The following is a 12,295-nucleotide window of genomic DNA, read 5'->3' as shown; positions in this document are numbered from 1 at the left end:
TCGGAAAAATTAACGACAAAGGCCAAAGGAATTAAGCTGCAAAGTCTACCCCACACCTGCCACGTTGAAAGCGCTTTTAGTCTCTTAGTTTAAGTAAAAATACTACGACTTTAATTAAAACAATTTAGCTAACAAGGGCCTTTAAGATAAAGTGTTTAACGTTTTAACTGCCTTTGTAGTCCAGGAGATGGCGTTTTATGTCAATACTTAATCAAGTTGGAAATTAACAAAATATATTGACTGTGGAATGAGCTACCTTTTGAGGTATGACATGGGGTTCTTCAAGAAGCTGGTACCTATTTAGGGTTCTCACAGGTTTTTTTTTCTACCTACGTACATTTATTGAGTCAATTAAATTAGATACAATACAATATTATTAATAAATGCAGAACAATGATACAATACATAATAAATCCCAACTAAATTTATAACTAATAGTGTAGTAAACGAAGCAAGTTGTTGTATGGTCTCCATACAACAACTTGCTTCGTTTACTACTACTACTACTATGCATTAATTTCTCAGTCGATGAAATTTTGCTTGGTTATTGTATAGTATGAGCCGAAACTAACATAAAATTATCCAAAAAAAAAACCACTCCTAAGTTAGGTATTTATACGTAAAAATACAAATCTGTTTATATATTGAACCGAGTAATTCCTCCGTCCAAAATTATTTTACCAAATAAGTTATTTGTATCAGTATGTGATACTAGAAAAAAATCTAAAACTTTTGTCAAACATGAACATTTTTTTCAAACATTTTTTTTACGATAATTCCTTTTTTGGCGCTCATTTTCATCGGAAAATTGCTCTGCCATTTTTTCCTTCTTATATGATCTTAGAATATAATTTGGCGTAGTGGGTAAGAAAATCCAAAAAAAAATGCATACCCAAGGTTATGTATTTTAGAACTATAAAAAACTGAGAGTGGAAAATTTCTCAGCCTGATTTCTTTTTAAATATATACTAAGTAGTCACGTATACAGGGTGAAATTTAATTCACTGGCCAAATTGAAACAACCGAAAGAACTCGAAAAAATATTAAACACGTGTTTTTTCTTTTAATACCGCTCAGTACATTTTTTTCGAAATAACTCATCATCAAGTTGTCCTAAAAACCTCGTACGTTATGGTGAACCGACAACTACCCACTACACCCGCTTCTCTCTTATCAGTTAAGGTTATTGACACCTCGCCCCTCCCGCTGTTTGCAATCGCGTCACCAATTATGAACCCTATTGCAACGAGATTACCTACATAAGTTGCTAATTTTTCCTTTCATATTAACGGGCTTAGAACCGTCAAAATGCAAAGGCAACCCATTTTTAATCTAAAATGTTATTTCTGACTAATGATTATTAACAAAACGTCCGTGGCTTAAAAACAATGAGTAAAAACTAGGTCAGGAATCTTTGCATTCAGGCGTATTTAAAAAATTGAATCAACTTACGTACATTTGATTAAAAATCGACGCAATTAACGAAAGTCCCAAGAGATGGTACTCTTGGATTCAATCCTTGTCTGCAAAGGCGTGGAACGGATTCCATTTCGTATAATCTTTGTGCACCACGTAAACACTCACCACTTAATAAATAACACCGTACCATTTCGTAATATTCCCGGTTCGAAAACATTTTTTTTAACCTTAGTACGCGCGCGATTGTTATTATAAGGTTGGCGAGTGACGAGTGACTAATCATTTATGCTTACCGTTATGTTTACCGCTAGCGCGGAATGGTTTAGTTTAGACTACCCTCGAAATTGATAAACCTGCCTACCATCGCCAACACTAACTGGGTGGACCCTATTGCAACGATTATAAGGTTTAGTGAAGGTCAGATAAGGGTTTTGCTGATGTTGTTGTTAAAACCTACTATTAGGTTTGTTTACATTTGTGGTAATAGGGTGACCACGACTCGTGGAAAATATTTAAAAATTGAAAAATGAAAATTAAAAAAAAGTGTACTCTTTTTTTTCGCTAAATAGATTCCTTAAGTGTAACCTAGTGCCGGGAATGAATATGGCCAGTGATTTAAATTTCACCCTGTATACTTAAATCCAAAATATCCAAAAGAACTGTCATCCCTTGTACACCCCGCTCCCTATACACTGCTCCCGATATGTTTAGTTTTGAATACGCTCGTTATTTTTTTGGATGTTTTTATAGTTGAATGGAAAGAAAACTGTGAACTTAATTCAATAAATAAAATGGATAGAGAAATTTTCCACAGCGAGTAAAAAGGCAATTTCTGAAAAAAAGTATGGTTACATGGTAAATTTTTTAGATTTTCAATTTTTATGTATAAATCGGCAATAAAATGGCATTCCAGTGAAAAAATTAGACTGAGCAATTTTCCGGTCCAAGCCACGCCAAAAAATTATATTTTGTTAATATTGGTATTCCTGCGGGGATTTTTTTTTGATATTTCATATATTGTTGCAATACGTTACATGAACATGTCCGGAGAAGAAAGTTTAAACGGAGCAATTTTCCGTAAAAAGATATTAACGATTTAAGACTTTAGGTATTTACTTAAATACTATTATTATTATTCTTTGGAAAATTATACAATACTTTTTATTTATTGATACTTTATCATACTGTAAAGCCTTTTCTGGCTGAGGAATTACTGCGGGGTCCACTACCTTTATTTACTACACTATAACTTAAAATTACAAAATCACAAAAATCTTAACCTATACTAACAAGTTAACAACTAACTAACACAAAAACTATTCACAAAATTCGCCCCGGGCCCCTCCAGATGCAAAAGAGCCCATCACGCTCGCCGCGTTGCTACGTTGAACCGCGATGGACAACCTTTGCATAAGGAACGACCCGGACCGAGGGTCATGACCACTCTCTCTCATACGCCTGCCCACTTCCCCAATAAAAGTCTTGGCCTCAGCACACCAACAGCCAGTGGTTTCCACAGCAAGAGGGATAAAAAGGTAGTTCCCTAACACCGCATACTTCTTTCGCTTCCGAGCCGCCGCTAATTCAGCCGCTGCCCCAGCCGAATGCACGGTGCGTCTCACAGGTTGGTAATGTATTTGCTTAAGTGTCTTCTCTGATGTTGTCATGACTGCTTACGATCAGGCGGCTCGTTTGCTCGCTTGCTTCATATTACATTTAAAAAATCTTAAACAGCAAGATCGTGTTTTTTTATTAAACCTTGTATTTGAAGAAATTTTGATATGACAATACACAATTACCATTGATATAATTTCTAAAAGAATAAATACAGTATATATAACTTCTTCTGATAGTTTGAAGTTCATTTCCGTGGTTAGTTACGCTTAAGTAGACTCACGGGCCCAGTCAACTTTGGCGATATAAGTAAGTCTCTTCCCATTTTCCACGAATAAACCTGTATAAAAAAAAGCCTGTTCACACTCGATGGCATATCTAATTCACGGCCGTTCCTCGGACTATCGTAGGTAGGTATTATCGCACCGGAAACACACGTAGCCTCGTCCTATCAAAGTTCCGGCGTTATGAAATAACTGTCGGCCGATTATTTATGTGCGGAAGAGGGAACATCGCGAGATAGCGATTGTCACACCCCCCACCCCCCACCAGATATTTTGTAACTCCGCTAAATTATCATTAAACGGCGATTTGTTTCACTCATGCCCCATTGGACGCGCCTCGTTCTAAAATTAAATGAATTATAGAGAGACTTTATTGCTTTGAATCTTAGTTAAAGTTGAAGCGTGATTGGATATTTTGATGATTTTGTTTATGTGATGATTTAAGTACTTTAAAATTGTGTAATAAGTACTTGTAATCAAGTCTATGGAGGAGTGTAGTTGACAGCCTCTTTAGAAGACACATTATACTATATACATTATACATTATATTATTTTAGAATGCCGTGTAGCATTAAGTCCGCCTTTTGTCACTGTATATTTTTTACTGTGCAATAAAGAAAAAGTATATTTATTTAAATAAATAAATAAATATACTTTTTCTGTATTTTCTCTCGTCAATGCTTTAACTTTTTTCTGTAAATAAAATGATGTAATTGCTCATGTTTTTAACGCTTCGTTATAATCTAACGGGCACCAACACAGGTCCTTCGAGCTAGATCAGAACGAGCGATCTATAGATAAAGTTTTCATCGTAAGAGTGACATTCCATTTCCAACTGCAGCTGCAATACTGTTCATTTTACTATGGAAATTGACAATGACAGCGACGCGTTTCCATAGTGAAATGAACAGTATTGCAGCTGCAGTTGGAAATGGAATGTCACTTTAAAGTAGTAAAGTTTAATTATCAAGCGTCAAAGGCTACACGAATAATACTATTAACACACCCTTTTAAGCAAAGATGGGTAATAACGAGACGCCTGATAACTTTTACAACTAAATTGTACGTAATCAAATAAAAGTTGTTATATTGACATGATCCTTTATTTCAAGTAGTTCCCTATGTAAAAAATATATTTGTTTCGATGGATAGAAATAAAAATAGATATCGCCTCACCGACACTCACCCTGCTTCGCATCGTACCGCTACCGCCGTTCGTAGCACTTTAACGTAATTTGACGTAGCTCGTCGTAGCATGCTACGAGCGCCATATACGGAGAAAAGACAACTCTATGCAAATTACGTACGTTTACACCTCAAGGCAGCTCAGAGGGGCTACCGCGAAAACCGAAATTCGCAAATTGCGGTGATCTTTCTCTTTTACTCAAATGAAGACGTAATTAGAGTGACAGAGAAAAATGCCCGCAATTTGCGAACTTCGATTTTCGCGGTCATAGCCCAGCTTCAGTTATTACGGAATAAGAAATATTTATTCAAAAAAAAATATAGTTTCTTAGTTGTTACCGATGAACAATGAGATGCTTCAAATACTAGATATTGAAACGATATGGATTAGATATGTCAGTGTCAAACAAGTGTCAAAATTGACATTTCTTCAAACAAAAACGTCACTTTTGACACTTGTTTGACACTGACATATCTATTCCATATCGTTTCAATATCTAGTATTTGACGTATCTCATTGTTCGAATATGGCTGGAAGGAAAGAAAAACACACATTCACTTTAATAACAAAATCAACACAAAGTGAAACTTACGACTACTCATACAAATTTACGTAGTTGATTTTCTTTCAGTTGATTCATACAAAAGAAGGTAACGAAAAATGAGAGAAATATACATAAAACCAAATTCACCTAAGTCAAAATTTTGGTGAAAATGTATTAGTAGATTTTTAGCCGCTTTCGTACACATGATACTAAAATAATATATTTAAACACCCAAGTAATATTCATTATTTGAAGTTTCCAATGCGAATGTAAATGTGGCTTCTAACCTAATTATAGCTCCAAGCAAGTGAAACTTAAATAACTTAGCGAGTTAAAAGTTTCACTTTCTTATAGGCTTAGACGTTTAATTCTCAAGAACTTTAATCCACTGTGAATCGAAGCTCCTTAATCGCCTATAATTACGGATAATTACTCAAACTGCTTAAAATGGGTTATGATATTGACTGATTGGTTCATTAGGTGCTCAATTTTCCCAGAAGGTGGTATTATAACGGTAAATCGAGCCGGTTATACCATTTTGAAAGTGAAGGGCAGAATGTTGGAGTTAGAAACTGACAAGTTGACAGAACTGTAAATTGAGTTTACCAGAGTTGATAGGTTGATACTGTCAATGAAGGCAGGATTATTTTAACGAATTACTATATTGTTTTAATGATGGTTCATTTTAAAATATGTTTATATGGGAATATTTTGCACAGCAGTTGTATTTTAATACTAATAGTTGCTATTTTTACAAGCTTTTATTTTTTTGATACTTGGTTTGATATTTGCAATCTAAAAAAAATTCAATTTTTGTCAAGAAAGGATGATAACCAGAATTAAAGTTCAATCTAAAAGGCATTTCGTGTTTTCTATTCTACCTATATCTACGTTATTTTTGTGTGGAGCCTTTGATTCATAATATAACAACCGCAACGTTAAAAATTTGCCGACGCAACCCCCTTTCCTTCTAAACGACATCCTATCACCGCAGCTTTGCGAAATTTGCTTAAAACGGCATACTATTTAAAAACCTATAGACATTAGCGTAATTTGTCCAAAACGCGCTCAAGGGAAGGCTTGAATATCTTAAACGGCCTTGTCTTGGCCTGGCAATCCCGCTACAATCAGAGCTTATGCATAAATTTGAATTTTCAATTAAGGATACTTTGAAGAAAACTTTATTAAACATAAAGAGAAACCTTTGGTCTCTTAAGACGGAATACGTATTAAAGCACAGGGGTGATATGGAGGCTAAAGGATCATTTTAATTATCTCATTATCTCATATACACAGTCGTATCGTCGTCGATAAATTGATTTTGGTGGTGTAAAAATTTTGATTATAGCTATCTATATAAAATATTGATTATAGATAGCTACAATCAAAATTTTTACACCCACAAAATCAACTTATCGACGACGATACGACTACTATATTAGATAGGTAATGAGATAATTTGCCACAACAATAGTGACAACAATAGTGTTGTCGTCATTTAACTGGTCATAGGATATTATATGCTTTATTACATGTATTATTTAGGTATGTACCATTTTACAGATGACTGGCAACATTTACCGCGTTACAGAATCATCAAGATAAAATCTTCATCTGCAAAAATTTTTCGGGTGCACAAAAAAATTAGGTAGTTTGTATAAATAACACGCAGTCAAAGAAATTTTCTTTAAAACATACATCTCCGATGAAAGTAAACACATCAAAAAAATGGCCACAGCAGCAAGAGTCATTTGACAACTAAATAACACCCCCATTAAACCGCGAGTCTGTATAAATCCAACATTATTATAATCGATCGTTTGCATAAAGTCGGCTCCACGGGCACCGCTGTGCGCTCTCACGGCTGCACCCCAAAACGCCTGAAAGGAGCGATCGCGAGATATCTTAAATGAGTTTCGTTATCTCCGGGAAGAGAAAATAGGATTAATAGTTAACAGAGATCGCTTCAGGCGCTAACATAGACTAGGAATCCTCTAGACGTAGTTTAGAGCAATTATTTCATGCAACCGATGCTGCCAAAAATGCGGGGGTGCGCGGGACGAGGTGAGCGAAGTCCCGTGCCGTGATTGGTCCGTTCAAACGACGAACGAGTTCACGGACGTCACACAAAGACACTTTCGACTCGAACATGGAGTAAAATTGCCGTATGCGTGGCAGCGGGGGTAGCGCGACTATGCTCAGTCTAGAGGATGTTTTGTCTGTGGGCGCTAAACATCGGGGCTTGAGCAGCACCTTGTTACTTTCCTCTATTTATCGGCTGGTAAATTGAGCTGGTTCACTTAGCAAGCGTTTAGAAGCTTAATTGGCAAAGATCTGAATTTGAAACTAAATTGAACAGAAACGTTTCCATTTGCAAGCAGAGCACAATTTCACATAATCGCCAACTATTACTAGCACTTCGTATGTTCCTAAAATATGCCAGTGTACGTACGACTGCCACTGTTTTTCAGTTACTTATATAGTGAATAAAAATCCTAATATTTAATAAATACAAACCTAGTTTACTATATCAGATCTAAATTGTATTTTTAGTATGTCTTGTATTTTCTTGTCATGAGACTGAGAAGACAAGAGAGAAAAATATATTTTGCAAAAAAGTTTATCAATCCTTCATGGTAAGTAGGTTTTGGTTAAGTATATATTTTTTAAACGGCGAATTAAAAAAATAGCTTCGTTTGACTATACCAGTCTCCTCATCGTGTTCTTCTATACCGTAAAATGAGTAACTAGTAAGGATATATCAAATGATATGTATATGAAACGTTCTATGCACTAATACGAACTTCGACAAAACATAAACGCTAAAACCAAGACTTCTACAGTCAGCAGCAGAAGTAGTTAAGCGGGCGAGGTGTTCAAAATTACCTTGTCACGCTCTTATTCTCTTAAAAATAAAGTCACGTCAAGACCATTTTGAACACCTCGCCCGCTTAGCAACTTCTGCTACTGACTGTACAATTGTACATTGACCATTGTCCAGCTTCAATAAACAAGGTGTAAAGGTAAACTCCGCCTGTTTATACGGCCCGGTGTCCGTCGTCGTAAGCGAGGCATCAAGAGAGACACTCGCCAACTTCCAGTACTGAGCTCGATTCGCATTGCTTACATAGGTCTCGTTTTAGATGAACTAGTATAATTGTGAAGAAACCTGTAGAATCTTTACATATTTAGGCCTAAAATATTAAGATTTCGTATTTTTAATTTTATGTAAAAATTAGGTACACTATAAAGGAGATCGTCGATTTTCTTAGGGCGTTTGGGCCCACTCGCAAATTGAACGTATACATGTAATATATATACGAAATTAATCGTTATAATTGTTAGATCATGATGATAAAAACAGAATCACGAAATATAACGGGAATTTTGAGAAATCCTGCAATAAAAACTTGAACATGACAAGAAAAACTTTTATATACAAAAGCGGTCAAAAGCGTATACTACTCACACTATTCTGTAAAAGTTTTATGGCTTTTTAAAAGAAAATAGACAAATTCTGACATGTTAATGAAACTGAAATCGTGTCTTCATTCAATAAATAGTTATATTTTGATCTTGTTCGGAAGTTCATTGTTACTTCTACGGAGAGTAAACAGATAGACATCTGACCATTTTAAATCTTCTTTCAATGAAGTAAAGTTAAGGTTGGCGTTACTTGAAAATGTTTGACAGATTGATAAAAATGGTTGCGTTTCGTTATAAAAGTAGTATGATATCGTCATATTCTGAACTCGATTTTTAAATCTTCAAAGTATGTAACTGAATATAAAGTCTAATTAGTATATTTCTTAACTACTTATTTTAATTAGGCATTTTTACAGTCGTATTGGAATTTAAAAGTAGGTTTATACAGTGAGTAAATCTAATACGGGCGAATCTCTTAACGGTGGTTAGTATAGGACAAAGTAAAGGTAATTAGATAACATTTACTTAAAGTTGCAACAATAATTTTGTCCATACAAAATAATTCAGCCCGCAATGTAATGCAAACACACTCACGTTAAACGCTCGTTGACAATTACTTTCAAAAACTCCTATTGCGTATGTAATGTCATTAACTGTCATGAGTGGGTAAATAATAAATAAGTATGATGTTTTTTATCAGACGAAATTACTACCTAGTTTAAAATCAAATTAAATCAAAAAATCTTATTAATGCAATAATTTATTTTAATAACGACCCATTTAAATTACAACTGAAATGTACTGAAGTTGCTGAAATACTTACCTAAAGAAAACCAACTAAAAAAGAAAACTAAAAAACACAATTACTCGAGCGTTTCTTGGTACAACCCGATGAGGGAATCGCTCTCTGTACACAGCTAGTGCTCGATGACCATTTTGTAGTGTTTCACCGTAAATTAAAATCATGTCCATTAATTCAGGAGAAGTAAAAGTTGTTAAACGAGGCATTTTTATAACATACGATTACTTTTGAATCGAACGACTGACATTGTCAAATCTGAGTTGAAATAAAATAAGAAACTTGCAATTCCACCAAAGAGATTGCCACGTTTTCACACAATGTAGGTACCAACCAAGTTTTGTGGTGTTTAGACGGTTTAGTTAATTCTCGAAATAATTTTGGTAATAACTGTACAACTATTAGGCGGGCCGTATGCTTATTTTCCGCCATCGTGGTATAAAAAATCAGGCAAATTAAATACGAAATGAATACACAATAATCACTTATGAGATACTGATATTAGATGAATTTTCAAAAAGGGTGTGCTATCAAAGGTGCTTGTCTATTGCTCAGATTAAAAATAATCACGTCAAGTGCTGTCATCGTGACTGATTAAAATGAAGTCAGTTTCTTGTTGATAAACATGATAAATAAATAAGATTTAATATCTTTTAACACGCCTAGTAGTACTTTTATCTACCAAAATATCTACAAAACATTAAACGCAGTGTAATGCTAACATGTATTGTGAATGTTCCTCCAGATAGGTAAGTTTGTAAATGCTATTGTTGTATTGCTAATGAACATTTGACATTTCGGTACCGCAACCATGTTTACAGTACATTGCTGCTGAGAAATTTAAAAAAAATTAATTATGGGGTCGTAATGAACTGCAACTCAAAAAAACCTTTTACTTCATGATTACACTAATGAATACTATGTCTGATTTAATTTATCGCCCGTATTAGATTTACTCACTGTATTAAATAAATAATGAATGACACTACTGATATTTTGAATAGTATCGAAACGGAATTATGTCAGCTATGACTTATGGCTACACACCCATAGTTTAATGCAATGAGAATATATAACTATTTAGTGAAAAACCTCACGGTTTGTGTGAAGTTGAGCTTTATGTTAATGCTAATAAAGATGTTGACGACGGCAAGGCTTTTGGTAACATTATACATTGATTTACGGAAATGAATAATATAAAGTATTTTAATTATGTATTTCTAATTCCCGTTTAATTTTTACTCAATATTATATCTTTATCAGTAATAAAATGCGTATATAATTACTGTAATAGTCTGTACCATATACGTGATGGTTTTTCTCTGGGCCCAAAATCGACGATCTCCTTTGCATCAATGTCAAAAATATAATTATTTCTCTTCTGTTTATTCAAGATATATTTTGTAATGGATAAGATTTCCCATATAATTTGGGATTAACACGTTCAGGTGTTTTTCAGGTTGAGATGTACAAAATGTCAATAATAAATGTATTATTTTTAAAACGTTTAGTTGTATTTGAACTAAGCTAAAGGCATGGTAACATGAACTAACCTTACTTAAGTAATTATTAATATGACAAGTTTTAGTTTACGTAAATAATTATTTATTCTATAGCTACTTTACATAATTTTATATTTTCACATTTCTTACACCCTATTCCTACAACAGTACCTACCATCGCCCACACTGTTAACTGACAGCTCGTAAACCTTATTACAAAACATACATAATGTCACGGCTACGGATCTTAAGTAGCCACATATTCAGCTTCGAGTGACGTGAAGGCTAGGCAAGCTTCGAAAACAACTTACAGCACTGAGGCTTTATGCAAAAGGACCCAAGTCTATAAAGCGACCATAAAGGGCCGCTGTACAAAGAATGCAAAGTGAGCTATACCGTAAACTGGGCTGGCCTCTCCGCGGTGTCCTTTACGATAGATTTATATTCATGACACTATCTCCGACGCGTAAAATTTCGGGCAATGGCGATCCAGAAGCAGGCATATGTAATTTTGTTTGAATAAGTAAAGAGGGGAGGACAAAGGCTATTTGATCTCCCTTTCTGTCTTTGGGTAGGAATAAATAAAATAGCCTGTGGACTGGTTTATGTGATATATCATAAATGGATTTTGAAGGATGTGTGTTATGGGATTATTGATTCCCCTCTGGAGCGTGAGTGCCCAGTACAGCATGGCTAACAGAAAAACAAATAAATAATAAAAACCGTAGATGGCGCACTGGTGCAATACTTAAGCGAGGTGTGGTCACGAGATTGAAGTTTTGACCTAGGATTGTCAGTATTAGGATTTTCGGGGTTTCAGCGGCCAGCTCCCTGACACCACTTGGTTGCGTAATACATAATTTTAAATATGTCAAACAAATTATATTTTTCTATGACCAGCATTGCATTTAAAAACTTGAAATAGGTAATTGATTAGATGGTAATTGATGTTAATATTGATTGATTAATAGTGTTGAATCAAATATATGTGTCTAAACCTTCACCAAAAGGCACTGGTGGCATAATATACAATTAGCAAAAAGAAAGCTATTTACAGTTTATATTATTTGTCAGTCTTAAACATGTTACAAACATGTAAGTTCAAAGAAACCTCACAAATAGCGTAAACAAACGCTCGATCACGTTGCCGTCTACAACAAAACTAAACCGAATTGAATGCTAGTAGCTAAGTGAAACTGTTTTTGAAACAATATAGTTTCGGAACGGGTGAATTTGCAAAAGATAACCCACGTGTCACTCTGCACACGGTAGACTGAAGCCGTTGGAATGCGCGTTCGAAATGCGAAAATCAATTTCGGGGATCATTTGGCAGTGTTCGTGTGTTTATTGCCTGGAGCGGAGCCTTTGCCGATGAATTGGTAATCGGTTAATGGTTTAATGTTACCAACTAAGAATTCGTTTGAATGCTTGGAATATAAATACACAGACAGACGTATTGACATGTGTGTATTACGACAGATGAAAGTTTCATAATTTATTGGGACTAAGTACTTAACTAAT

At 34.7% G+C, this 12,295-nt stretch overlaps 1 protein-coding gene across 1 annotated transcript in view; it reads right to left on the bottom strand.

Annotated features, from left to right (window-relative positions):
- Positions 1–12,295, bottom strand: part of LOC134671231 (semaphorin-2A) — a 433,155-nt gene that overhangs the window by 230,035 nt on the left and 190,825 nt on the right. The gene's annotated exons all lie outside the window — the stretch shown is intronic.

Source organism: Cydia fagiglandana, chromosome 15 (genome assembly GCF_963556715.1).
Source record: "Cydia fagiglandana chromosome 15, ilCydFagi1.1, whole genome shotgun sequence".
In the NCBI taxonomy this organism is placed as follows: Eukaryota; Metazoa; Arthropoda; class Insecta; order Lepidoptera; family Tortricidae; genus Cydia; species Cydia fagiglandana.
Note: the sequence above shows the minus strand (reverse complement) of the source record. Positions and strands in the feature narration are given on the sequence as shown.